This window comes from Vanacampus margaritifer, chromosome 2, assembly GCF_051991255.1.
Source record: "Vanacampus margaritifer isolate UIUO_Vmar chromosome 2, RoL_Vmar_1.0, whole genome shotgun sequence".
NCBI classification, from domain to species: domain Eukaryota; kingdom Metazoa; phylum Chordata; class Actinopteri; order Syngnathiformes; family Syngnathidae; genus Vanacampus; species Vanacampus margaritifer.
Window position 1 is genome coordinate 52,033,148 of NC_135433.1, and position 24,859 is coordinate 52,058,006.

The window sequence follows — 24,859 nt, forward strand, 5'->3', positions numbered from 1 at the left end:
AAGCTCATACTGTTCCCGAAATGTAGAGGGACAAGCACTGGTGTTAACCCTAATGTTAGCATTATAAGCAATAATAGTAAGTTGTCGTGGCCGAGTGGTTAAGGCGATGGACTTGAAATCCATTGGGGTCTCCTCTCGTAGGTTCGAATCCTGCCGACAACGAGTGTGTCTTGTGTAATTTAGCTCTCTGTCTAGTCTATTTTGTTAAAGTATGTGAGCATTTCTATGTGGTATACGCCACGGAGGAGACAGGACTTCCGACTTCTGTGTGTCTCAGAGGTGCTGTTTCCGGTTGCTGTTTGTGACGTGTGGGCTATCACTGGTGTTAATGCTAAGTTCTTAAGTGTCAAGTGTTCCAAGGTGCTAGACAATGTGTACTTCCTTCCACTGTGTATTGAGAATTTTGGTCTCCCAAGAAAGGTATAGGTTCAAGCAAAAGTCTTGTCAATCCCTTTTGAACATGAGTATGGACTTTTGGCGCTGTTTCCGGTTGCTGTTTGCGACATGTGGGCTAGCACTGGTGTTAATGCTGAGTTCTTAAGTGTCAGCCTGGTCAAGTGTTCTAAGGTGCTAGACAAGGTGTACTTCCTTCCACTGTGTATTGTGATTTTTGTTCTCCCAAGAAAGGTATAGGTTCGAGTTAAAGTCTTGTCAATTCATTTGAACATGAGTATGGACTCAGCAGTACTTAACAGACCAGATTATTCCATTTAGCTCCCCAAGAAATACAGATTGTTACAACTCAGCATAGACGAGTACTCTTGGCCACCTGACAAAAGATGACTCCTTCCACAGCAAATTGGGATTTCTGCCTCCAAATGAAAGCATGGGTTCAAAACGCATAGCTGAAAAGCACTTCTGGATGCATTTTGGCTAAGACCAGACTGTTGTAGGTTTTGTTTCCCATGATTTTAATGTTCTTGCAAGTCAGGGTGGCCGAGTGGTCTAAGGCGCCAGACTCAAGATATTCATCTTTCCTCAGTGGTTTGGGCTTTCTGGTCTCTAAATAGAGGCGTGGGTTCAAATCCCACTCCTGACAAGCTATTTTCAACATGTGTGTTTTTTTTTTTCGGCTCTGGACACTTGTCCTACAGACGAGAATGCAGGTTTTACAGTAATCATTGGATTGTGTGGTCATCATGTTGTAAGCATTGAAATTAGCTGCTTATTCCTAAAACCTGATTCTGTAAAGACTAGTAGACGCAATAAGTGGGTTTGTAATGACCCCAACAAGCCCCTTCTGACCAAAGTCAGAGCGAGCCCTACCATCGAATTACTTTGTAAGTAGATGGTGATTGTGACATGCATGGAACAGAATGACAGCCAATCAAGAAGCCAACTGAAGCTCATACTGTTCCCGAAATGTAGAGGGACAAGCACTGGTGTTAACCCTAATGTTAGCATTATAAGCAATAATAGTAAGTTGTCGTGGCCGAGTGGTTAAGGCGATGGACTTGAAATCCATTGGGGTCTCCCTGTGCAGGTTCAAATCCTGCCGACAACGCAATTACTTTGTGGAATTTTGCTCTCTATTTTCTCTTGGCTTCACTTGCGTCAAAATGAATAGTAATGCCAAGGTGTGACTGGGTCCTTAGCAAATTGGGACTTCTGATCAAATTGAAGTCTGTGTTCAAACCCCACTCTTAACCAAGTACTGTTAAAAGTGTGTCTGTTGACTTGATTTCTCAGAATTTACTAAGAGACTAGACTTAAAGGTCTGAGACCATCTGTGGTCTGCAAGAGGTGCTGTTTCCTTTGGAACTCTTCCCTATACGGATCTATTCAGCAAGCACTAGTTTTGATATTAAACCTACATGCGCAAGGTTGTCGTGGCCGAGTGGTTAAGGCGATGGACTAGAAATCTATTGGGGTCTCCTCTCGTAGGTTCGAATCCTGCCGACAACGAGTGTGTCTTGTGTAATTTAGCTCTCTGTCTAGTCTATTTTGTTAAAGTATGTGAGCATTTCTATGTGGTATACGCCACGGAGGAGACAGGACTTCCGACTTCTGTGTGTCTCAGAGGTGCTGTTTCCGGTTGCTGTTTGTGACGTGTGGGCTATCACTGGTGTTAATGCTAAGTTCTTAAGTGTCAAGTGTTCCAAGGTGCTAGACAATGTGTACTTCCTTCCACTGTGTATTGAGAATTTTGGTCTCCCAAGAAAGGTATAGGTTCAAGCAAAAGTCTTGTCAATCCCTTTTGAACATGAGTATGGACTTCTGGCGCTGTTTCCGGTTGCTGTTTGCGACATGTGGGCTAGCACTGGTGTTAATGCTGAGTTCTTAAGTGTCAGCCTGGTCAAGTGTTCTAAGGTGCTAGACAAGGTGTACTTCCTTCCACTGTGTATTGTGATTTTTGTTCTCCCAAGAAAGGTATAGGTTCGAGTTGAAGTCTTGTCAATTCATTTGAACATGAGTATGGACTCAGCAGTACTTAACAGACCAGATTCTTGCATTTAGCTTCCCAAGAAATACAGATTGTTACAACTCAGCATAGACGAGTACTCTTGGCCACCTGACAAAAGATGACTCCTTCCACAGCAAATTGGGATTTCTGCCTCCAAATGAAAGCATGGGTTCAAAACGCATAGCTGAAAAGCACTTCTGGATGCATTTTGGCTAAGACCAGACTGTTGTAGGTTTTGTTTCCCATGATTTTAATGTTCTTGCAAGTCAGGGTGGCCGAGTGGTCTAAGGCGCCAGACTCAAGATATGCATCTTTCCTCAGTGGTTTGGGCTTTCTGGTCTCTAAATAGAGGCGTGGGTTCAAATCCCACTCCTGACAAGGTATTTTCAACATGTGTATTTTTTTATTCAGCTCTGGACACTTGTCCTACAGACGAGAATGCAGGTTTTACAGTAATCATTGGATTGTGTGGTCATCATGTTGTAAGCATTGAAATTAGCTGCTTGTTCCTAAAACCTGATTCTGTAAAGACTAGTAGACGCAATAAGTGGGTTTGTAATGACCCCGACAAGCCCCTTCTGACCAAAGTCAGCGCGAGCCCTACCATCGAATTACTTTGTAAGTAGATGGTGATTGTGACATGCATGGAACAGAATGACAGCCAATCAAGAAGCCAACTGAAGCTCATACTGTTCCCGAAATGTAGAGGGACAAGCACTGGTGTTAACCCTAATGTTAGCATTATAAGCAAAAGTAATAAGTTGTCGTGGCCGAGTGGTTAAGCCGATGGACTTGAAATCCATTGGGGTCTCCCTGCGTATGTTCGAATCCTCCCGACAAGGCAATTACTTTCTGGAATTTTGCTCTCTATATTCTCTTGGCTTCACTTGCGTCAAAATGAATAGTAATGTCAAGGTTTGACTGGGTCCTTAGCAAATTGGGACTTCTGATCAAATTGAAGTCAATGTTCAAACCCCACTCTTAACCAAGTACTGTTAAAAGTGTGTCTGTTGACTTGATTTCTCAGAATTTACTAAGAGACTAGACTTAAAGGTCTGAGGCCATCTGTGGTCTGCAAGAGTTGCTGTTTCCTTCGGAACTCTTCCCTACAACGGATCTATTCAGCAAGCACTAGTTTTATTATTAAAGCTACATGAGCAAGGTTGTCGTGGCCGAGTGGTTAAGGCGATGGACTAGAAATCCATTGGGGTCTCCCCTCGTAGGTTCGAATCCTGCCGACAACGAGTGTGTTTTGTGTAATTTAGATCTCTCTTTCTAGTCTATTTCGTTAAAGTATGTGAGCATTTCTATGTGGTATACGCCACGGAGGAGAAAGGACTTCCGACTTCTGTGTGTCTCAGAGGTGCTGTTTCCGGTTGCTGTTTGTGACGTGTGGGCTATCACTGGTGTGTGTTAATGCTAAGTTCTTAAGTTTCAAGTGTTCCAAGGTGCTCGACAAGGTGTACTTCCTTCCACTGTGTATTGGGAATTTTGAACTCCCAAGAAAGGTATAGGTTCAAGCAAAAGTCTTGTCAATCCCTTTTGAACATGAGTATGGACTTTTGGCGCTGTTTCCGGTTGCTGTTTGCGACATGTGGGCTAGCACTGGTGTTAATGCTGAGTTCTTAAGTGTAAGCCTGGTCAAGTGTTCTAAGGTGCTAGACAAGGTGTACTTCCTTCCACTGTGTATTGGGATTTTTGGGCTCCCAAGAAAGGTATAGGTTCGTGTTGAAGTCTTGTCAATTCATTTGAACATGAGTATGGACTCAGCAGTACTTAACAGACCAGATTATTGCATTTAGCTTCCCAAGAAATACAGATTGTTACAACTCAGCATAGACGAGTACTCTTGGCCACCTGACAAAAGATGACTCCTTCCACAGCAAATTGGGATTTCTGCCTCCAAATGAAGGCATGGGTTCAAAACGCATAGCTGAAAAGCACTTCTGGATGCATTTTGGCTAAGACCAGACTATTGTAGGTTTTGTTTCCCATGATTTTAATGTTCTTGCAAGTCAGGGTGGCCGAGTGGTCTAAGGCGCCAGACTCAAGATATTCATCTTTCCTCAGTGGTTTGGGCTTTCTGGTCTCTAAATAGAGGCGTGGGTTCAAATCCCACTCCTGACAAGGTATTTTCAACATGTGTGTTTTTTTATTCGGCTCTGGACACTTGTCCTACAGACGAGAATGCAGGTTTTACAGTAATCATTGGATTGTGTGGTCATCATGTTGTAAGCATTGAAATTAGCTGCTTATTCCTAAAACCTGATTCTGTAAAGACTAGTAGACGCAATAAGTGGGTTTGTAATGACCCCAACAAGCCCCTTCTGACCAAAGTCAGCGCGAGCCCTACCATCGAATTACTTTGTAAGTAGATGGTGATTGTGACATGCATGGAACAGAATGACAGCCAATCAAGAAGCCAACTGAAGCTCATACTGTTCCCGAAATGTAGAGGGACAAGCACTGGTGTTAACCCTAATGTTAGCATTATAAGCAATAATAGTAAGTTGTCGTGGCCGAGTGGTTAAGGCGATGGACTTGAAATCCATTGGGGTCTCCCTGTGCAGGTTCAAATCCTGCCGACAACGCAATTACTTTGTGGAATTTTGCTCTCTATTTTCTCTTGACTGCACTTGCGTCAAAATGAATAGTAATGCCAAGGTGTGACTGGGTCCTTAGCAAATTGGGACTTCTGATCAAATTGAAGTCTGTGTTCAAACCCCACTCTTAACCAAGTACTGTTAAAAGTGTGTCTGTTGACTTGATTTCTCAGAATTTACTAAGAGACTAGACTTAAAGGTCTGAGGCCATCTGTGGTCTGCAAGAGTTGCTGTTTCCTTCAGAACTCTTCCCTATAACGGATCTATTCAGCAAGCACTAGTTTTATTATTAAAGCTACATGCGCAAGGTTGTCGTGGCCGAGTGGTTAAGGCGATGGACTAGAAATCCATTGGGGTCTCCCCTCGTAGGTTCGAATCCTGCCGACAACGGGTGTGTTTTGTGTAATTTAGATCTCTCTTTCTAGTCTATTTCGTTAAAGTATGTGAGCATTTCTATGTGGTATACGCCACGGAGGAGACAGGACTTCCGACTTCTGTGTGTCTCAGAGGTGCTGTTTCCGGTTGCTGTTTGTGACGTGTGGGCTATCACTGGTGTGTGTTAATGCTAAGTTCTTAAGTTTCAAGTGTTCCAAGGTGCTCGACAAGGTGTACTTCCTTCCACTGTGTATTGGGAATTTTGAACTCCCAAGAAAGGTATAGGTTCAAGCAAAAGTCTTGTCAATCCCTTTTGAACATGAGTATGGACTTTTGGCGCTGTTTCCGGTTGCTGTTTGCGACATGTGGGCTAGCACTGGTGTTAATGCTGAGTTCTTAAGTGTAAGCCTGGTCAAGTGTTCTAAGGTGCTAGACAAGGTGTACTTCCTTCCACTGTGTATTGGGATTTTTGGGCTCCCAAGAAAGGTATAGGTTCGAGTTGAAGTCTTGTCAATTCATTTGAACATGAGTATGGACTCAGCAGTACTTAACAGACCAGATTATTGCATTTAGCTTCCCAAGAAATACAGATTGTTACAACTCAGCATAGACGAGTACTCTTGGCCACCTGACAAAAGATGACTCCTTCCACAGCAAATTGGGATTTCTGCCTCCAAATGAAGGCATGGGTTCAAAACGCATAGCTGAAAAGCACTTCTGGATGCATTTTGGCTAAGACCAGACTGTTGTAGGTTTTGTTTCCCATGATTTTAATGTTCTTGCAAGTCAGGGTGGCCGAGCGTTCTAAGGCGCCAGACTCAAGATATGCATCTTTCCTCAGTGGTTTGGGCTTACTGGTCTCTAAATAGAGGCGTGGGTTCAAATCCCACTCCTGACAAGGTATTTTCAACATGTGTGTTTTTTTATTCAGCTCTGGACACTTGTCCTACAGACGTGAATGCAGGTTTTACAGTAATCATTGGATTGTGTGGTCATCATGTTGTAAGCATTGAAATTAGCTGCTTGTTCCTAAAACCTGATTCTGTAAAGACTAGTAGACGCAATAAGTGGGTTTGTAATGACCCCGACAAGCCCCTTCTGACCAAAGTCAGCGCGAGCCCTACCATCGAATTACTTTGTAAGTAGATGGTGATTGTGACATGCATGGAACAGAATGACAGCCAATCAAGAAGCCAACTGAAGCTCATACTGTTCCCGAAATGTAGAGGGACAAGCACTGGTGTTAACCCTAATGTTAGCATTATAAGCAAAAATAATAAGTTGTCGTGGCCGAGTGGTTAAGCCGATGGACTTGAAATCCATTGGGGTCTCCCTGCGTATGTTAGAATCCTACCGACAAGGCAATTACTTTCTGGAATTTTGCTCTCTATATTCTCTTGGCTTCACTTGCGTCAAAATGAATAGTAATGTCAAGGTTTGACTGGGTCCTTAGCAAATTGGGACTTCTGATCAAATTGAAGTCTATGTTCAAACCCCACTCTTAACCAAGTACTGTTAAAAGTGTGTCTGTTGACTTGATTTCTCAGAATTTACTAAGAGACTAGACTTAAAGGTCTGAGGCCATCTGTGGTCTGCAAGAGTTGCTGTTTCCTTCGGAACTCTTCCCTATAACGGATCTATTCAGCAAGCACTAGTTTTATTATTGAAGCTACATGCGCAAGGTTGTCGTGGCCGAGTGGTTAAGGCGATGGACTAGAAATCCATTGGGGTCTCCTCTCGTAGGTTCGAATCCTGCCGACAACGAGTGTGTCTTGTGTAATTTAGCTCTCTGTCTAGTCTATTTTGTTAAAGTATGTGAGCATTTCTATGTGGTATACGCCACGGAGGAGACAGGACTTCCGACTTCTGTGTGTCTCAGAGGTGCTGTTTCCGGTTGCTGTTTGTGACGTGTGGGCTATCACTGGTGTGTGTTAATGCTAAGTTCTTAAGTTTCAAGTGTTCCAAGGTGCTAGACAATGTGTACTTCCTTCCACTGTGTATTGAGAATTTTGGTCTCCCAAGAAAGGTATAGGTTCAAGCAAAAGTCTTGTCAATCCCTTTTGAACATGAGTATGGACTTTTGGCGCTGTTTCCGGTTGCTGTTTGCGACATGTGGGCTAGCACTGGTGTTAATGCTGAGTTCTTAAGTGTCAGCCTGGTCAAGTGTTCTAAGGTGCTAGACAAGGTGTACTTCCTTCCACTGTGTATTGGGATTTTTGGTCTCCCAAGAAAGGTATAGGTTCGAGTTAAAGTCTTGTCAATTCATTTGAACATGAGTATGGACTCAGCAGTACTTAACAGACCAGATTATTGCATTTAGCTTCCCAAGAAATACAGATTGTTACAACTCAGCATAGACGAGTACTCTTGGCCACCTGACAAAAGATGACTCCTTCCACAGCAAATTGGGATTTCTGCCTCCAAATGAAGGCATGGGTTCAAAACGCATAGCTGAAAAGCACTTCTGGATGCATTTTGGCTAAGACCAGACTGTTGTAGGTTTTGTTTCCCATGATTTTAACATTCTTGCAAGTCAGGGTGGCCGAGTGGTCTAAGGCGCCAGACTCAAGATATGCATCTTTCCTCAGTGGTTTGGGCTTTCTGGTCTCTAAATAAAGGCGTGGGTTCAAATCCCACTCCTGACAAGGTATTTTCAACATGTGTGTTTTTTTATTCGGCTCTGGACACTTGTCCTACAGACGAGAATGCAGGTTTTACAGTAATCATTGGATTGTGTGGTCATCATGTTGTAAGCATTGAAATTAGCTGCTTGTTCCTAAAACCTGATTCTGTAAAGACTAGTAGACGCAATAAGTGGGTTTGTAATGACCCCGACAAGCCCCTTCTGACCAAAGTCAGCGCGAGCCCTACCATCTAATTACTTTGTAAGTAGATGGTGATTGTGACATGCATGGAACAGAATGACAGCCAATCAAGAAGCCAACTGAAGCTCATACTGTTCCCGAAATGTAGAGGGACAAGCACTGGTGTTAACCCTAATGTTAGCATTATAAGCAATAATAATAAATTGTCGTGGCCGAGTGGTTAAGGCGATGGACTTGAAATCCATTGGGGTCTCCCTGCGCAGGTTCGAATCCTGCCGACAACGCAATTACTTTGTGGAATTTTGCTCTCTATTTTCTCTTGGCTTCACTTGCGTCAAAATGAATAGTAATGCCAAGGTGTGACTGGGTCCTTAGCAAATTGGGACTTCTGATCAAATTGAAGTCTGTGTTCAAACCCCACTCTTAACCAAGTACTGTTAAAAGTGTGTCTGTTGACTTGATTTCTCAGAATTTACTAAGAGACTAGACTTAAAGGTCTGAGACCATCTGTGGTCTGCAAGAGGTGCTGTTTCCTTTGGAACTCTTCCCTATACGGATCTATTCAGCAAGCACTAGTTTTAATATTAAACCTACATGCGCAAGGTTGTCTTGGCCGAGTGGTTAAGTCGATGGACTAGAAATCCATTGGGGTCTCCTCTCGTAGGTTCGAATCCTGCCGACAACGAGTGTGTCTTGTGTAATTTAGCTCTCTGTCTAGTCTATTTTGTTAAAGTATGTGAGCATTTCTATGTGGTATACGCCACGGAGGAGACAGGACTTCCGACTTCTGTGTGTCTCAGAGGTGCTGTTTCCGGTTGCTGTTTGTGACGTGTGGGCTATCACTGGTGTTAATGCTAAGTTCTTAAGTGTCAAGTGTTCCAAGGTGCTAGACAATGTGTACTTCCTTCCACTGTGTATTGAGAATTTTGGTCTCCTAAGAAAGGTATAGGTTCAAGTAAAAGTCTTGTCAATCCCTTTTGAACATGAGTATGGACTTTTGGCGCTGTTTCCGGTTGCTGTTTGCGACATGTGGGCTAGCACTGGTGTTAATGCTGAGTTCTTAAGTGTAAGCCTGGTCAAGTGTTCTAAGGTGCTAGACAAGGTGTACTTCCTTCCACTGTGTATTGGGATTTTTGGGCTCCCAAGAAAGGTATAGGTTCGAGTTGAAGTCTTGTCAATTCATTTGAACATGAGTATGGACTCAGCAGTACTTAACAGACCAGATTATTGCATTTAGCTTCCCAAGAAATACAGATTGTTACAACTCAGCATAGACGAGTACTCTTGGCCACCTGACAAAAGATGACTCCTTCCACAGCAAATTGGGATTTCTGCCTCCAAATGAAGGCATGGGTTCAAAACGCATAGCTGAAAAGCACTTCTGGATGCATTTTGGCTAAGACCAGACTGTTGTAGGTTTTGTTTCCCATGATTTTAATGTTCTTGCAAGTCAGGGTGGCCGAGCGTTCTAAGGCGCCAGACTCAAGATATGCATCTTTCCTCAGTGGTTTGGGCTTTCTGGTCTCTAAATAGAGGCGTGGGTTCAAATCCCACTCCTGACAAGGTATTTTCAACATGTGTGTTTTTTTATTCAGCTCTGGACACTTGTCCTACAGACGTGAATGCAGGTTTTACAGTAATCATTGGATTGTGTGGTCATCATGTTGTAAGCATTGAAATTAGCTGCTTGTTCCTAAAACCTGATTCTGTAAAGACTAGTAGACGCAATAAGTGGGTTTGTAATGACCCCGACAAGCCCCTTCTGACCAAAGTCAGCGCGAGCCCTACCATCGAATTACTTTGTAAGTAGATGGTGATTGTGACATGCATGGAACAGAATGACAGCCAATCAAGAAGCCAACTGAAGCTCATACTGTTCCCGAAATGTAGAGGGACAAGCACTGGTGTTAACCCTAATGTTAGCATTATAAGCAAAAATAATAAGTTGTCGTGGCCGAGTGGTTAAGCCGATGGACTTGAAATCCATTGGGGTCTCCCTGCGTATGTTCGAATCCTCCCGACAAGGCAATTACTTTCTGGAATTTTGCTCTCTATATTCTCTTGGCTTCACTTGCGTCAAAATGAATAGTAATGTCAAGGTTTGACTGGGTCCTTAGCAAATTGGGACTTCTGATCAAATTGAAGTCTATGTTCAAACCCCACTCTTAACCAAGTACTGTTAAAAGTGTGTCTGTTGACTTGATTTCTCAGAATTTACTAAGAGACTAGACTTAAAGGTCTGAGGCCATCTGTGTTCTGCAAGAGTTGCTGTTTCCTTCGGAACTTTTCCCTATAACGGATCTATTCAGCAAGCACTAGTTTTATTATTAAAGCTACATGCACAAGGTTGTCGTGGCCGAGTGGTTAAGGCGATGGACTAGAAATCCATTGGGGTCTCCTCTCGTAGGTTCGAATCCTGCCGACAACGAGTGTGTCTTGTGTAATTTAGCTCTCTGTCTAGTCTATTTTGTTAAAGTATGTGAGCATTTCTATGTGGTATACGCCACGGAGGAGACAGGACTTCCGACTTCTGTGTGTCTCAGAGGTGCTGTTTCCGGTTGCTGTTTGTGACGTGTGGGCTATCACTGGTGTGTGTTAATGCTAAGTTCTTAAGTTTCAAGTGTTCCAAGGTGCTAGACAATGTGTACTTCCTTCCACTGTGTATTGAGAATTTTGGTCTCCCAAGAAAGGTATAGGTTCAAGCAAAAGTCTTGTCAATCCCTTTTGAACATGAGTATGGACTTTTGGCGCTGTTTCCGGTTGCTGTTTGCGACATGTGGGCTAGCACTGGTGTTAATGCTGAGTTCTTAAGTGTAAGCCTGCTCAAGTGTTCTAAGGTGCTAGACAAGGTGTACTTCCTTCCACTGTGTATTGGGATTTTTGGGCTCCCAAGAAAGGTATAGGTTCGAGTTAAAGTCTTGTCAATTCATTTGAACATGAGTATGGACTCAGCAGTACTTAACAGACCAGATTATTGCATTTAGCTTCCCAAGAAATACAGATTGTTACAACTCAGTATAGACGAGTACTCTTGGCCACCTGACAAAAGATGACTCCTTCCACAGCAAATTGGGATTTCTGCCTCCAAATGAAGGCATGGGTTCAAAACGCATAGCTGAAAAGCACTTCTGGATGCATTTTGGCTAAGACCAGACTGTTGTAGGTTTTGTTTCCCATGATTTTAACATTCTTGCAAGTCAGGGTGGCCGAGTGGTCTAAGGCGCCAGACTCAAGATATGCATCTTTCCTCAGTGGTTTGGGCTTTCTGGTCTCTAAATAGAGGCGTGGGTTCAAATCCCACTCCTGACAAGGTATTTTCAACATGTGTGTTTTTTTATTCAGCTCTGGACACTTGTCCTACAGACGAGAATGCAGGTTTTACAGTAATCATTGGATTGTGTGGTCATCATGTTGTAAGCATTGAAATTAGCTGCTTGTTCCTAAAACCTGATTCTGTAAAGACTAGTAGACGCAATAAGTGGGTTTGTAATGACCCCGACAAGCCCCTTCTGACCAAAGTCAGCGCGAGCCCTACCATCGAATTACTTTGTAAGTAGATGGTGATTGTGACATGCATGGAACAGAATGACAGCCAATCAAGAAGCCAACTGAAGCTCATACTGTTCCCGAAATGTAGAGGGACAAGCACTGGTGTTAACCCTAATGTTAGCATTATAAGCAATAATAATAAGTTGTCGTGGCCGAGTGGTTAAGGCGATGGACTTGAAATCCATTGGGGTCTCCCTGCGTATGTTCGAATCCTCCCGACAAGGCAACTACTTTCTGGAATTTTGCTCTCTATATTCTCTTGGCTTCACTTGCGTCAAAATGAATAGTAATGTCAAGGTGTGACTGGGTCCTTAGCAAATTGTGACTTCTGATCAAATTGAAGTCTATGTTCAAACCCCACTCTTAACCAAGTACTGTTAAAAGTGTGTCTGTTGACTTGATTTCTCAGAATTTACTAAGAGACTCGACTGAAAGGTCTGAGGCCATCTGTGGTCTGCAAGAGTTGCTGTTTCCTTCGGAAATCTTCCCTATAACGGATCTATTCAGCAAGCACTAGTTTTAATATTAAAGCTACATGCGCAAGGTTGTCGTGGCCGAGTGGTTAAGGCGATGGACTAGAAATCCATTGGGGTCTCCCCTCGTAGGTTCGAATCCTGCCGACAACGAGTGTGTTTTGTGTAATTTAGATCTCTCTTTCTAGTCTATTTCGTTAAAGTATGTGAGCATTTCTATGTGGTATATGCCACGGAGGAGACAGGACTTCCGACTTCTGTATGTCTCAGAGGTGCTGTTTCCGGTTGCTGTTTGTGACGTGTGGGCTGTCACTGGTGTGTGTTAATGCTAAGTTCTTAAGTTTCAAGTGTTCCAAGGTGCTCGACAAGGTGTACTTCCTTCCACTGTGTATTGGGAATTTTGAACTCCCAAGAAAGGTATAGGTTCAAGCAAAAGTCTTGTCAATCCCTTTTGAACATGAGTATGGACTTTTGGCGCTGTTTCCGGTTGCTGTTTGCGACATGTGGGCTAGCACTGGTGCTGAGTTCTTAAGTGTCAGCCTGGTCAAGTGTTCTAAGGTGCTAGACAAGGTGTACTTCCTTCCACTGTGTATTGGGATTTTTGGTCTCCCAAGAAAGGTATAGGTTCGAGTTAAAGTCTTGTCAATTCATTTGAACAAGAGTATGGACTCAGCAGTACTTAACAGACCAGATTATTGCATTTAGCTTCCCAAGAAATACAGATTGTTGCAACTCAGCATAGACGAGTACTCTTGGCCACCTGACAAAAGATGACTCCTTCCACAGCAAATTGGGATTTCTGCCTCCAAATGAAGGCATGGGTTCAAAACGCATAGCTGAAAAGCACTTCTGGATGCATTTTGGCTAAGACCAGACTGTTGTAGGTTTTGTTTCCCATGATTTTAACGTTCTTGCAAGTCAGGGTGGCCGAGTGGTCTAAGGCGCCAGACTCAAGATATGCATCTTTCCTCAGTGGTTTGGGCTTTGTGGTCTCTAAATAGAGGCGTGGGTTTAAATCCCACTCCTGACAAGGTATTTTCAACATGTGTGTTTTTTTATTCGGCTCTGGACACTTGTCCTACAGACGAGAATGCAGGTTTTACAGTAATCATTGGATTGTGTGGTCATCATGTTGTAAGCATTGAAATTAGCTGCTTATTCCTAAAACCTGATTCTGTAAAGACTAGTAGACGCAATAAGTGGGTTTGTAATGACCCCGACAAGCCCCTTCTGACCAAAGTCAGCGCGAGCCCTACCATCGAATTACTTTGTAAGTAGATGGTGATTGTGACATGCATGGAACAGAATGACAGCCAATCAAGAAGCCAACTGAAGCTCATACTGTTCCCGAAATGTAGAGGGACAAGCACTGGTGTTAACCCTAATGTTAGCATTATAAGCAATAATAATAAGTTGTCGTGGCCGAGTGGTTAAGGCGATGGACTTGAAATCCATCGGGGTCTCCCTGCGCAGGTTAGAATCCTGCCGACAACGCAATTACTTTGTGGAATTTTGCTCTCTATTTTCTCTTGGCTTCACTAGCGTCAAAATGAATAGTAATGTCAAGGTGTGACTGGGTCCTTAGCAAATTGGGACTTCTGATCAAATTGAAGTCAATGTTCAAACCCCACTCTTAACCAAGTACTGTTAAAAGTGTGTCTGTTGACTTGATTTCTCAGAATTTACTAAGAGACTAGACTTAAAGGTCTGAGACCATCTGTGGTCTGCAAGAGGTGCTGTTACCTTTGGAACTCTTCCCTATACGGATCTATTCAGCAAGCACTAGTTTTAATATTAAACCTACATGCGCAAGGTTGTCGTGGCCGAGTGGTTAAGGCGATGGACTAGAAATCCATTGGGGTCTCCTCTCGTAGGTTCGAATCCTGCCGACAACGAGTGTGTCTTGTGTAATTTAGCTCTCTGTCTAGTCTATTTTGTTAAAGTATGTGAGCATTTCTATGTGGTATACGCCACGGAGGAGACAGGACTTCCGACTTCTGTGTGTCTCAGAGGTGCTGTTTCCGGTTGCTGTTTGTGACGTGTGGGCTATCACTGGTGTTAATGCTAAGTTCTTAAGTGTCAAGTGTTCCAAGGTGCTAGACAATGTGTACTTCCTTCCACTGTGTATTGAGAATTTTGGTCTCCCAAGAAAGGTATAGGTTCAAGCAAAAGTCTTGTCAATCCCTTTTGAACATGAGTATGGACTTCTGGCGCTGTTTCCGGTTGCTGTTTGTGACATGTGGGCTAGCACTGGTGTTAATGCTGAGTTCTTAAGTGTCAGCCTGGTCAAGTGTTCTAAGGTGCTAGACAAGGTGTACTTCCTTCCACTGTGTATTGTGATTTTTGTTCTCCCAAGAAAGGTATAGGTTCGAGTTAAAGTCTTGTCAATTCATTTGAACATGAGTATGGACTCAGCAGTACTTAACAGACGAGATTATTGCATTTAGCTTCCCAAGAAATACAGATTGTTACAACTCAGCATAGACGAGTACTCTTGGCCACCTGACAAAAGATGACTCCTTCCACAGCAAATTGGGATTTCTGCCTCCAAATGAAAGCATGGGTTCAAAACGCATAGCTGAAAAGCACTTCTGGATGCATTTTGGCTAAGACCAGACTGTTGTAGGTTTTGTTTCCCATGATTTTAATGTTCTTGCAAGTCAGGGTGGCCGAGTGGTCTAAGGCGCCAGACTCAAGATATTCATTTTTCCTCAGTGGTTTGGGCTTTCTGGTCTCTAAATAGAGGCGTGGGTTCAAATCCCACTCCTGACAAGCTATTTTCAACATGTGTGTTTTTTTTTTCGGCTCTGGACACTTGTCCTAGAGACGAGAATGCAGGTTTTACAGTAATCATTGGATTGTGTGGTCATCATGTTGTAAGCATTGAAATTAGCTGCTTGTTCCTAAAACCTGATTCTGTAAAGACTAGTAGACGCAATAAGTGGGTTTGTAATGACCCCGACAAGCCCCTTCTGACCAAAGTCAGCGCGAGCCCTACCATCGAATTACTTTGTAAGTAGATGGTGATTGTGACATGCATGGAACAGAATGACAGCCAATCAAGAAGCCAACTGAAGCTCATACTGTTCCCGAAATGTAGAGGGACAAGCACTGGTGTTAACCCTAATGTTAGCATTATAAGCAAAAATAATAAGTTGTCGTGGCCGAGTGGTTAAGCCGATGGACTTGAAATCCATTGGAGTCTCCCTGCGTATGTTCGAATCCTCCCGACAAGGCATTTACTTTCTGGAATTTTGCTCTCTATATTCTCTTGGCTTCACTTGCGTCAAAATGAATAGTAATGTCAAGGTTTGACTGGGTCCTTAGCAAATTGGGACTTCTGATCAAATTGAAGTCTATGTTCAAACCCCACTCTTAACCAAGTACTGTTAAAAGTGTGTCTGTTGACTTGATTTCTCAGAATTTACTAAGAGACTAGACTTAAAGGTCTGAGGCCATCTGTGGTCTGCAAGAGTTGCTGTTTCCTTCGGAACTCTTCCCTATAACGGATCTATTCAGCAAGCACTAGTTTTATTATTAAAGCTGCATGCGCAAGGTTGTCGTGGCCGAGTGGTTAAGGCGATGGACTAGAAATCCATTGGGGTCTCCCCTCGTAGGTTCGAATCCTGCCGACAACGAGTGTGTTTTGTATAATTTAGATCTCTCTTTCTAGTCTATTTCGTTAAAGTATGTGAGCATTTCTATGTGGTATACGCCACGGAGGAGACAGGACTTCCGACTTCTGTGTGTCTCAGAGGTGCTGTTTCCGGTTGCTGTTTGTGACGTGTGGGCTATCACTGGTGTGTGTTAATGCTAAGTTCTTAAGTTTCAAGTGTTCCAAGGTGCTCGACAAGGTGTACTTCCTTCCACTGTGTATTGGGAATTTTGAACTCCCAAGAAAGGTATAGGTTCAAGCAAAAGTCTTGTCAATCCCTTTTGAACATGAGTATGGACTTTTGGCGCTGTTTCCGGTTGCTGTTTGCGACATGTGGGCTAGCACTGGTGTTAATGCTGAGTTCTTAAGTGTAAGCCTGGTCAAGTGTTCTAAGGTGCTAGACAAGGTGTACTTCCTTCCACTGTGTATTGGGATTTTTGGGCTCCCAAGAAAGGTATAGGTTCGAGTTGAAGTCTTGTCAATTCATTTGAACATGAGTATGGACTCAGCAGTACTTAACAGACCAGATTATTGCATTTAGCTTCCCAAGAAATACAGATTGTTACAACTCAGCATAGACGAGTACTCTTGGCCACCTGACAAAAGATGACTCCTTCCACAGCAAATTGGGATTTCTGCCTCCAAATGAAAGCATGGGTTCAAAACGCATAGCTGAAAAGCACTTCTGGATGCATTTTGGCTAAGACCAGACTGTTGTAGGTTTTGTTTCCCATGATTTTAATGTTCTTGCAAGTCAGGGTGGCCGAGTGGTCTAAGGCGCCAGACTCAAGATATGCATCTTTCCTCAGTGGTTTGGGCTTTCTGGTCTCTAAATAGAGGCGTCGGTTCAAATCCCACTCCTGACAAGGTATTTTCAACATGTGTATTTTTTTATTCAGCTCTGGACACTTGTCCTACAGACGAGAATGCAGGTTTTACAGTAATCATTGGATTGTGTGGTCATCATGTTGTAAGCATTGAAATTAGCTGCTTGTTCCTAAAACCTGATTCTGTAAAGACTAGTAGACGCAATAAGTGGGTTTGTAATGACCCCGACAAGCCCCTTCTGACCAAAGTCAGCGCGAGCCCTACCATCGAATTACTTTGTAAGTAGATGGTGATTGTGACATGCATGGAACAGAATGACAGCCAATCAAGAAGCCAACTGAAGCTCATACTGTTCCCGAAATGTAGAGGGACAAGCACTGGTGTTAACCCTAATGTTAGCATTATAAGCAAAAATAATAAGTTGTCGTGGCCGAGTGGTTAAGCCGATGGACTTGAAATCCATTGGGGTCTCCCTGCGTATGTTCGAATCCTCCCGACAAGGCAATTACTTTCTGGAATTTTGCTCTCTATATTCTCTTGGCTTCACTTGCGTCAAAATGAATAGTAATGTCAAGGTTTGACTGGGTCCTTAGCAAATTGGGACTTCTGATCAAATTGAAGTCTATGTTCAAACCCCACTCTTAACCAAGTACTGTTAAAAGTGTGTCTGTTGACTTGATTTCTCAGAATTTACTAAGAGACTAGACTTAAAGGTCTGAGACCATCTGTGGTCTGCAAGAGGTGCTGTTTCCTTCGGAACTCTTCCCTATACGGATCTATTCAGCAAGCACTAGTTTTAATATTAAACCTACATGCGCAAGGTTGTCGTGGCCGAGTGGTTAAGGCGATGGACTAGAAATCCATTGGGGTCTCCTCTCGTAGGTTCGAATCCTGCCGACAACGAGTGTGTCTTGTGTAATTTAGCTCTCTGTCTAGTCTATTTTGTTAAAGTATGGGAGCATTTCTATGTGGTATACGCCACGGAGGAGACAGGACTTCCGACTTCTGTGTGTCTCAGAGGTGCTCTTTCCGGTTGCTGTTTGTGACGTGTGGGCTATCACTGGTGTGTGTTAATGCTAAGTTCTTAAGTTTCAAGTGTTCCAAGGTGCTCGACAAGGTGTACTTCCCTCCACTGTGTATTGGGAATTTTGAACTCCCAAGAAAGGTATAGGTTCAAGCAAAAGTCTTGTCAATCCCTTTTGAACATGAGTATGGACTTTTGGCGCTGTTTCCGGTTGCTGTTTGCGACATGTGGGCTAGCACTGGTGTTAATGCTGAGTTCTTAAGTGTAAGCCTGGTCAAGTGTTCTAAGGTGCTAGACAAAGTGTACTTCCTTCCACTGTGTATTGGGATTTTTGGGCTCCCAAGAAAGGTATAGGTTCGAGTTGAAGTCTTGTCAATTCATTTGAACATGAGTATGGACTCAGCAGTACTTAACAGACCAGATTATTGCATTTAGCTTCCCAAGAAATACAGATTGTTACAACTCAGCATAGACGAGTACTCTTGGCCACCTGACAAAAGATGACTCCTTCCACAGCAAATTGGGATTTCTGCCTCCAAATGAAGGCATGGGTTCAAAACGCATAGCTGAAAAGCACTTCTGGATGCATTTTGGCTAAGACCAGACTGTTGTAGGTTTTGTTTCCCATGATTTTAATGTTCTTGCAAGTCAGGGTGGCCGAGTGGTCTAAGGCGCCAGACTCAAGATATGCATCTTTCCTCAGTGGTTTGGGCTTTGTGGTCTCTAAATAGAGGCGTGGGTTTAAATCCCACTCCTGACAAGGTATTTTCAACATGTGTGTTTTTTTATTCAGCTCTGGACACTTGTCCTACAGACGAGAATGCAGGTTTTACAGTAATCATTGGATTGTGTGGTCATCATGTTGTAAGCATTGAAATTAGCTGCTTGTTCCTAAAACCTGATTCTGTAAAGACTAGTAGACGCAATAAGTGGGTTTGTAATGACCCCGACAAGCCCCTTCTGACCAAAGTCAGCGCGAGCCCTACCATCGAATTACTTTGTAAGTAGATGGTGATTGTGACATGCATGGAACAGAATGACAGCCAATCAAGAAGCCAACTGAAGCTCATACTGTTCCCGAAATGTAGAGGGACAAGCACTGGTGTTAACCCTAATGTTAGCATTATAAGCAATAATAATAAGTTGTCGTGGCCGAGTGGTTAAGGCGATGGACTTGAAATCCATCGGGGTCTCCCTGCGCAGGTTAGAATCCTGCCGACAACGCAATTACTTTGTGGAATTTTGCTCTCTATTTTCTCTTGGCTTCACTAGCGTCAAAATGAATAGTAATGTCAAGGTGTGACTGGGTCCTTAGCAAATTGGGACTTCTGATCAAATTGAAGTCAATGTTCAAACCCCACTCTTAACCAAGTACTGTTAAAAGTGTGTCTGTTGACTTGATTTCTCAGAATTTACTAAGAGACTAGACTTAAAGGTCTGAGACCATCTGTGGTCTGCAAGAGGTGCTGTTACCTTTGGAACTCTTCCCTATACGGATCTATTCAGCAAGCACTAGTTTTAATATTAAACCTACATGCGCAAGGTTGTCGTGGCCGAGTGGTTAAGGCGATGGACTAGAAATCCATTGGGGTCTCCTCTCGTAGGTTCGAATCCTGCCGACAACGAGTGTGTCTTGTGTAATTTAGCTCTCTGTCTAGTCTATTTTGTTAAAGTATGTGAGCATTTCTATGTGGTATACGCCACGGAGGAGACAGGACTTCCGACTTCTGTGTGTCTCAGAGGTGCTGTTTCCGGTTGCTGTTTGTGACGTGTGGGCTATCACTGGTGTTAATGCTAAGTTCTTAAGTGTCAAGTGTTCCAAGGTGCTAGACAATGTGTACTTCCTTCCACTGTGTATTGAGAATTTTGGTCTCCCAAGAAAGGTATAGGTTCAAGCAAAAGTCTTGTCAATCCCTTTTGAACATGAGTATGGACTTCTGGCGCTGTTTCCGGTTGCTGTTTGTGACATGTGGGCTAGCACTGGTGTTAATGCTGAGTTCTTAAGTGTCAGCCTGGTCAAGTGTTCTAAGGTGCTAGACAAGGTGTACTTCCTTCCACTGTGTATTGTGATTTTTGTTCTCCCAAGAAAGGTATAGGTTCGAGTTAAAGTCTTGTCAATTCATTTGAACATGAGTATGGACTCAGCAGTACTTAACAGACGAGATTATTGCATTTAGCTTCCCAAGAAATACAGATTGTTACAACTCAGCATAGACGAGTACTCTTGGCCACCTGACAAAAGATGACTCCTTCCACAGCAAATTGGGATTTCTGCCTCCAAATGAAGGCATGGGTTCAAAACGCATAGCTGAAAAGCACTTCTGGATGCATTTTGGCTAAGACCAGACTGTTGTAGGTTTTGTTTCCCATGATTTTAATGTTCTTGCAAGTCAGGGTGGCCGAGTGGTCTAAGGCGCCAGACTCAAGATATTCATTTTTCCTCAGTGGTTTGGGCTTTCTGGTCTCTAAATAGAGGCGTGGGTTCAAATCCCACTCCTGACAAGCTATTTTCAACATGTGTGTTTTTTTTTTCGGCTCTGGACACTTGTCCTAGAGACGAGAATGCAGGTTTTACAGTAATCATTGGATTGTGTGGTCATCATGTTGTAAGCATTGAAATTAGCTGCTTGTTCCTAAAACCTGATTCTGTAAAGACTAGTAGACGCAATAAGTGGGTTTGTAATGACCCCGACAAGCCCCTTCTGACCAAAGTCAGCGCGAGCCCTACCATCGAATTACTTTGTAAGTAGATGGTGATTGTGACATGCATGGAACAGAATGACAGCCAATCAAGAAGCCAACTGAAGCTCATACTGTTCCCGAAATGTAGAGGGACAAGCACTGGTGTTAACCCTAATGTTAGCATTATAAGCAAAAATAATAAGTTGTCGTGGCCGAGTGGTTAAGCCGATGGACTTGAAATCCATTGGAGTCTCCCTGCGTATGTTCGAATCCTCCCGACAAGGCATTTACTTTCTGGAATTTTGCTCTCTATATTCTCTTGGCTTCACTTGCGTCAAAATGAATAGTAATGTCAAGGTTTGACTGGGTCCTTAGCAAATTGGGACTTCTGATCAAATTGAAGTCTATGTTCAAACCCCACTCTTAACCAAGTACTGTTAAAAGTGTGTCTGTTGACTTGATTTCTCAGAATTTACTAAGAGACTAGACTTAAAGGTCTGAGGCCATCTGTGGTCTGCAAGAGTTGCTGTTTCCTTCGGAACTCTTCCCTATAACGGATCTATTCAGCAAGCACTAGTTTTATTATTAAAGCTGCATGCGCAAGGTTGTCGTGGCCGAGTGGTTAAGGCGATGGACTAGAAATCCATTGGGGTCTCCCCTCGTAGGTTCGAATCCTGCCGACAACGAGTGTGTTTTGTATAATTTAGATCTCTCTTTCTAGTCTATTTCGTTAAAGTATGTGAGCATTTCTATGTGGTATACGCCACGGAGGAGACAGGACTTCCGACTTCTGTGTGTCTCAGAGGTGCTGTTTCCGGTTGCTGTTTGTGACGTGTGGGCTATCACTGGTGTGTGTTAATGCTAAGTTCTTAAGTTTCAAGTGTTCCAAGGTGCTCGACAAGGTGTACTTCCTTCCACTGTGTATTGGGAATTTTGAACTCCCAAGAAAGGTATAGGTTCAAGCAAAAGTCTTGTCAATCCCTTTTGAACATGAGTATGGACTTTTGGCGCTGTTTCCGGTTGCTGTTTGCGACATGTGGGCTAGCACTGGTGTTAATGCTGAGTTCTTAAGTGTAAGCCTGGTCAAGTGTTCTAAGGCGCTAGACAAGGTGTACTTCCTTCCACTGTGTATTGGGATTTTTGGGCTCCCAAGAAAGGTATAGGTTCGAGTTGAAGTCTTGTCAATTCATTTGAACATGAGTATGGACTCAGCAGTACTTAACAGACCAGATTATTGCATTTAGCTTCCCAAGAAATACAGATTGTTACAACTCAGCATAGACGAGTACTCTTGGCCACCTGACAAAAGATGACTCCTTCCACAGCAAATTGGGATTTCTGCCTCCAAATGAAAGCATGGGTTCAAAACGCATAGCTGAAAAGCACTTCTGGATGCATTTTGGCTAAGACCAGACTGTTGTAGGTTTTGTTTCCCATGATTTTAATGTTCTTGCAAGTCAGGGTGGCCGAGTGGTCTAAGGCGCCAGACTCAAGATATGCATCTTTCCTCAGTGGTTTGGGCTTTCTGGTCTCTAAATAGAGGCGTGGGTTCAAATCCCACTCCTGACAAGGTATTTTCAACATGTGTATTTTTTTATTCAGCTCTGGACACTTGTCCTACAGACGAGAATGCAGGTTTTACAGTAATCATTGGATTGTGTGGTCATCATGTTGTAAGCATTGAAATTAGCTGCTTGTTCCTAAAACCTGATTCTGTAAAGACTAGTAGACGCAATAAGTGGGTTTGTAATGACCCCGACAAGCCCCTTCTGACCAAAGTCAGCGCGAGCCCTACCATCTAATTACTTTGTAAGTAGATGGTGATTGTGACATGCATGGAACAGAATGACAGCCAATCAAGAAGCCAACTGAAGCTCATACTGTTCCCGAAATGTAGAGGGACAAGCACTGGTGTTAACCCTAATGTTAGCATTATAAGCAATAATAATAAGTTGTCGTGGCCGAGTGGTTAAGGCGATGGACTTGAAATCCATCGGGGTCTCCCTGCGCAGGTTAGAATCCTGCCGACAACGCAATTACTTTGTGGAATTTTGCTCTCTATTTTCTCTTGGCTTCACTAGCGTCAAAATGAATAGTAATGTCAAGGTGTGACTGGGTCCTTAGCAAATTGGGACTTCTGATCAAATTGAAGTCAATGTTCAAACCCCACTCTTAACCAAGTACTGTTAAAAGTGTGTCTGTTGACTTGATTTCTCAGAATTTACTAAGAGACTAGACTTAAAGGTCTGAGACCATCTGTGGTCTGCAAGAGGTGCTGTTACCTTTGGAACTCTTCCCTATACGGATCTATTCAGCAAGCACTAGTTTTAATATTAAACCTACATGCGCAAGGTTGTCGTGGCCGAGTGGTTAAGGCGATGGACTAGAAATCCATTGGGGTCTCCTCTCGTAGGTTCGAATCCTGCCGACAACGAGTGTGTCTTGTGTAATTTAGCTCTCTGTCTAGTCTATTTTGTTAAAGTATGTGAGCATTTCTATGTGGTATACGCCACGGAGGAGACAGGACTTCCGACTTCTGTGTGTCTCAGAGGTGCTGTTTCCGGTTGCTGTTTGTGACGTGTGGGCTATCACTGGTGTTAATGCTAAGTTCTTAAGTGTCAAGTGTTCCAAGGTGCTAGACAATGTGTACTTCCTTCCACTGTGTATTGAGAATTTTGGTCTCCCAAGAAAGGTATAGGTTCAAGCAAAAGTCTTGTCAATCCCTTTTGAACATGAGTATGGACTTCTGGCGCTGTTTCCGGTTGCTGTTTGTGACATGTGGGCTAGCACTGGTGTTAATGCTGAGTTCTTAAGTGTCAGCCTGGTCAAGTGTTCTAAGGTGCTAGACAAGGTGTACTTCCTTCCACTGTGTATTGTGATTTTTGTTCTCCCAAGAAAGGTATAGGTTCGAGTTAAAGTCTTGTCAATTCATTTGAACATGAGTATGGACTCAGCAGTACTTAACAGACGAGATTATTGCATTTAGCTTCCCAAGAAATACAGATTGTTACAACTCAGCATAGACGAGTACTCTTGGCCACCTGACAAAAGATGACTCCTTCCACAGCAAATTGGGATTTCTGCCTCCAAATGAAAGCATGGGTTCAAAACGCATAGCTGAAAAGCACTTCTGGATGCATTTTGGCTAAGACCAGACTGTTGTAGGTTTTGTTTCCCATGATTTTAATGTTCTTGCAAGTCAGGGTGGCCGAGTGGTCTAAGGCGCCAGACTCAAGATATTCATTTTTCCTCAGTGGTTTGGGCTTTCTGGTCTCTAAATAGAGGCGTGGGTTCAAATCCCACTCCTGACAAGCTATTTTCAACATGTGTGTTTTTTTTTTCGGCTCTGGACACTTGTCCTAGAGACGAGAATGCAGGTTTTACAGTAATCATTGGATTGTGTGGTCATCATGTTGTAAGCATTGAAATTAGCTGCTTGTTCCTAAAACCTGATTCTGTAAAGACTAGTAGACGCAATAAGTGGGTTTGTAATGACCCCGACAAGCCCCTTCTGACCAAAGTCAGCGCGAGCCCTACCATCGAATTACTTTGTAAGTAGATGGTGATTGTGACATGCATGGAACAGAATGACAGCCAATCAAGAAGCCAACTGAAGCTCATACTGTTCCCGAAATGTAGAGGGACAAGCACTGGTGTTAACCCTAATGTTAGCATTATAAGCAAAAATAATAAGTTGTCGTGGCCGAGTGGTTAAGCCGATGGACTTGAAATCCATTGGAGTCTCCCTGCGTATGTTCGAATCCTCCCGACAAGGCATTTACTTTCTGGAATTTTGCTCTCTATATTCTCTTGGCTTCACTTGCGTCAAAATGAATAGTAATGTCAAGGTTTGACTGGGTCCTTAGCAAATTGGGACTTCTGATCAAATTGAAGTCTATGTTCAAACCCCACTCTTAACCAAGTACTGTTAAAAGTGTGTCTGTTGACTTGATTTCTCAGAATTTACTAAGAGACTAGACTTAAAGGTCTGAGGCCATCTGTGGTCTGCAAGAGTTGCTGTTTCCTTCGGAACTCTTCCCTATAACGGATCTATTCAGCAAGCACTAGTTTTATTATTAAAGCTGCATGCGCAAGGTTGTCGTGGCCGAGTGGTTAAGGCGATGGACTAGAAATCCATTGGGGTCTCCCCTCGTAGGTTCGAATCCTGCCGACAACGAGTGTGTTTTGTATAATTTAGATCTCTCTTTCTAGTCTATTTCGTTAAAGTATGTGAGCATTTCTATGTGGTATACGCCACGGAGGAGACAGGACTTCCGACTTCTGTGTGTCTCAGAGGTGCTGTTTCCGGTTGCTGTTTGTGACGTGTGGGCTATCACTGGTGTGTGTTAATGCTAAGTTCTTAAGTTTCAAGTGTTCCAAGGTGCTCGACAAGGTGTACTTCCTTCCACTGTGTATTGGGAATTTTGAACTCCCAAGAAAG

General features: G+C 43.2%; 35 non-coding genes across 35 annotated transcripts; all 35 read left to right on the top strand.

Moving 5' to 3' along the window:
• Positions 1–80: 80 nt before the first annotated feature.
• trnas-uga (transfer RNA serine (anticodon UGA)) lies at positions 81–162 on the top strand. Its single transcript has one exon. It is a non-coding gene; the product is annotated as a tRNA-Ser (tRNA).
• Positions 163–926: 764 nt separating this feature from the next.
• trnal-caa (transfer RNA leucine (anticodon CAA)) lies at positions 927–1,039 on the top strand. The gene is made up of 2 exons: positions 927–964; positions 994–1,039. It is a non-coding gene; the product is annotated as a tRNA-Leu (tRNA).
• A 383-nt stretch (positions 1,040–1,422) lies between these two features.
• On the top strand, positions 1,423–1,504 carry trnas-uga (transfer RNA serine (anticodon UGA)). Its single transcript has one exon. It is a non-coding gene; the product is annotated as a tRNA-Ser (tRNA).
• A 319-nt stretch (positions 1,505–1,823) lies between these two features.
• trnas-aga (transfer RNA serine (anticodon AGA)) lies at positions 1,824–1,905 on the top strand. The gene has a single exon. It is a non-coding gene; the product is annotated as a tRNA-Ser (tRNA).
• A 764-nt stretch (positions 1,906–2,669) lies between these two features.
• On the top strand, positions 2,670–2,782 carry trnal-caa (transfer RNA leucine (anticodon CAA)). The gene is made up of 2 exons: positions 2,670–2,707; positions 2,737–2,782. It is a non-coding gene; the product is annotated as a tRNA-Leu (tRNA).
• A 784-nt stretch (positions 2,783–3,566) lies between these two features.
• On the top strand, positions 3,567–3,648 carry trnas-aga (transfer RNA serine (anticodon AGA)). The gene has a single exon. It is a non-coding gene; the product is annotated as a tRNA-Ser (tRNA).
• A 770-nt stretch (positions 3,649–4,418) lies between these two features.
• Positions 4,419–4,531, top strand: trnal-caa (transfer RNA leucine (anticodon CAA)). The gene is made up of 2 exons: positions 4,419–4,456; positions 4,486–4,531. It is a non-coding gene; the product is annotated as a tRNA-Leu (tRNA).
• A 382-nt stretch (positions 4,532–4,913) lies between these two features.
• Positions 4,914–4,995, top strand: trnas-uga (transfer RNA serine (anticodon UGA)). The gene has a single exon. It is a non-coding gene; the product is annotated as a tRNA-Ser (tRNA).
• A 320-nt stretch (positions 4,996–5,315) lies between these two features.
• Positions 5,316–5,397, top strand: trnas-aga (transfer RNA serine (anticodon AGA)). Its single transcript has one exon. It is a non-coding gene; the product is annotated as a tRNA-Ser (tRNA).
• Positions 5,398–7,064: 1,667 nt separating this feature from the next.
• On the top strand, positions 7,065–7,146 carry trnas-aga (transfer RNA serine (anticodon AGA)). The gene has a single exon. It is a non-coding gene; the product is annotated as a tRNA-Ser (tRNA).
• Positions 7,147–7,914: 768 nt separating this feature from the next.
• trnal-caa (transfer RNA leucine (anticodon CAA)) lies at positions 7,915–8,027 on the top strand. Its single transcript has 2 exons — positions 7,915–7,952; positions 7,982–8,027. It is a non-coding gene; the product is annotated as a tRNA-Leu (tRNA).
• A 382-nt stretch (positions 8,028–8,409) lies between these two features.
• trnas-uga (transfer RNA serine (anticodon UGA)) lies at positions 8,410–8,491 on the top strand. The gene has a single exon. It is a non-coding gene; the product is annotated as a tRNA-Ser (tRNA).
• A 319-nt stretch (positions 8,492–8,810) lies between these two features.
• trnas-aga (transfer RNA serine (anticodon AGA)) lies at positions 8,811–8,892 on the top strand. The gene has a single exon. It is a non-coding gene; the product is annotated as a tRNA-Ser (tRNA).
• A 764-nt stretch (positions 8,893–9,656) lies between these two features.
• On the top strand, positions 9,657–9,769 carry trnal-caa (transfer RNA leucine (anticodon CAA)). Its single transcript has 2 exons — positions 9,657–9,694; positions 9,724–9,769. It is a non-coding gene; the product is annotated as a tRNA-Leu (tRNA).
• Positions 9,770–10,553: 784 nt separating this feature from the next.
• trnas-aga (transfer RNA serine (anticodon AGA)) lies at positions 10,554–10,635 on the top strand. The gene has a single exon. It is a non-coding gene; the product is annotated as a tRNA-Ser (tRNA).
• Positions 10,636–11,403: 768 nt separating this feature from the next.
• On the top strand, positions 11,404–11,516 carry trnal-caa (transfer RNA leucine (anticodon CAA)). The gene is made up of 2 exons: positions 11,404–11,441; positions 11,471–11,516. It is a non-coding gene; the product is annotated as a tRNA-Leu (tRNA).
• Positions 11,517–11,898: 382 nt separating this feature from the next.
• trnas-uga (transfer RNA serine (anticodon UGA)) lies at positions 11,899–11,982 on the top strand. The gene has a single exon. It is a non-coding gene; the product is annotated as a tRNA-Ser (tRNA).
• Positions 11,983–12,300: 318 nt separating this feature from the next.
• On the top strand, positions 12,301–12,382 carry trnas-aga (transfer RNA serine (anticodon AGA)). The gene has a single exon. It is a non-coding gene; the product is annotated as a tRNA-Ser (tRNA).
• A 764-nt stretch (positions 12,383–13,146) lies between these two features.
• Positions 13,147–13,259, top strand: trnal-caa (transfer RNA leucine (anticodon CAA)). Its single transcript has 2 exons — positions 13,147–13,184; positions 13,214–13,259. It is a non-coding gene; the product is annotated as a tRNA-Leu (tRNA).
• A 382-nt stretch (positions 13,260–13,641) lies between these two features.
• trnas-uga (transfer RNA serine (anticodon UGA)) lies at positions 13,642–13,723 on the top strand. Its single transcript has one exon. It is a non-coding gene; the product is annotated as a tRNA-Ser (tRNA).
• Positions 13,724–14,042: 319 nt separating this feature from the next.
• On the top strand, positions 14,043–14,124 carry trnas-aga (transfer RNA serine (anticodon AGA)). The gene has a single exon. It is a non-coding gene; the product is annotated as a tRNA-Ser (tRNA).
• A 764-nt stretch (positions 14,125–14,888) lies between these two features.
• Positions 14,889–15,001, top strand: trnal-caa (transfer RNA leucine (anticodon CAA)). Its single transcript has 2 exons — positions 14,889–14,926; positions 14,956–15,001. It is a non-coding gene; the product is annotated as a tRNA-Leu (tRNA).
• A 784-nt stretch (positions 15,002–15,785) lies between these two features.
• trnas-aga (transfer RNA serine (anticodon AGA)) lies at positions 15,786–15,867 on the top strand. Its single transcript has one exon. It is a non-coding gene; the product is annotated as a tRNA-Ser (tRNA).
• Positions 15,868–16,637: 770 nt separating this feature from the next.
• On the top strand, positions 16,638–16,750 carry trnal-caa (transfer RNA leucine (anticodon CAA)). Its single transcript has 2 exons — positions 16,638–16,675; positions 16,705–16,750. It is a non-coding gene; the product is annotated as a tRNA-Leu (tRNA).
• A 783-nt stretch (positions 16,751–17,533) lies between these two features.
• On the top strand, positions 17,534–17,615 carry trnas-aga (transfer RNA serine (anticodon AGA)). The gene has a single exon. It is a non-coding gene; the product is annotated as a tRNA-Ser (tRNA).
• A 768-nt stretch (positions 17,616–18,383) lies between these two features.
• trnal-caa (transfer RNA leucine (anticodon CAA)) lies at positions 18,384–18,496 on the top strand. Its single transcript has 2 exons — positions 18,384–18,421; positions 18,451–18,496. It is a non-coding gene; the product is annotated as a tRNA-Leu (tRNA).
• A 382-nt stretch (positions 18,497–18,878) lies between these two features.
• On the top strand, positions 18,879–18,960 carry trnas-uga (transfer RNA serine (anticodon UGA)). The gene has a single exon. It is a non-coding gene; the product is annotated as a tRNA-Ser (tRNA).
• A 319-nt stretch (positions 18,961–19,279) lies between these two features.
• Positions 19,280–19,361, top strand: trnas-aga (transfer RNA serine (anticodon AGA)). Its single transcript has one exon. It is a non-coding gene; the product is annotated as a tRNA-Ser (tRNA).
• Positions 19,362–20,125: 764 nt separating this feature from the next.
• On the top strand, positions 20,126–20,238 carry trnal-caa (transfer RNA leucine (anticodon CAA)). The gene is made up of 2 exons: positions 20,126–20,163; positions 20,193–20,238. It is a non-coding gene; the product is annotated as a tRNA-Leu (tRNA).
• A 784-nt stretch (positions 20,239–21,022) lies between these two features.
• On the top strand, positions 21,023–21,104 carry trnas-aga (transfer RNA serine (anticodon AGA)). Its single transcript has one exon. It is a non-coding gene; the product is annotated as a tRNA-Ser (tRNA).
• A 770-nt stretch (positions 21,105–21,874) lies between these two features.
• On the top strand, positions 21,875–21,987 carry trnal-caa (transfer RNA leucine (anticodon CAA)). Its single transcript has 2 exons — positions 21,875–21,912; positions 21,942–21,987. It is a non-coding gene; the product is annotated as a tRNA-Leu (tRNA).
• Positions 21,988–22,369: 382 nt separating this feature from the next.
• Positions 22,370–22,451, top strand: trnas-uga (transfer RNA serine (anticodon UGA)). Its single transcript has one exon. It is a non-coding gene; the product is annotated as a tRNA-Ser (tRNA).
• A 319-nt stretch (positions 22,452–22,770) lies between these two features.
• On the top strand, positions 22,771–22,852 carry trnas-aga (transfer RNA serine (anticodon AGA)). Its single transcript has one exon. It is a non-coding gene; the product is annotated as a tRNA-Ser (tRNA).
• Positions 22,853–23,616: 764 nt separating this feature from the next.
• trnal-caa (transfer RNA leucine (anticodon CAA)) lies at positions 23,617–23,729 on the top strand. Its single transcript has 2 exons — positions 23,617–23,654; positions 23,684–23,729. It is a non-coding gene; the product is annotated as a tRNA-Leu (tRNA).
• Positions 23,730–24,513: 784 nt separating this feature from the next.
• trnas-aga (transfer RNA serine (anticodon AGA)) lies at positions 24,514–24,595 on the top strand. The gene has a single exon. It is a non-coding gene; the product is annotated as a tRNA-Ser (tRNA).
• Positions 24,596–24,859: the final 264 nt, after the last annotated feature.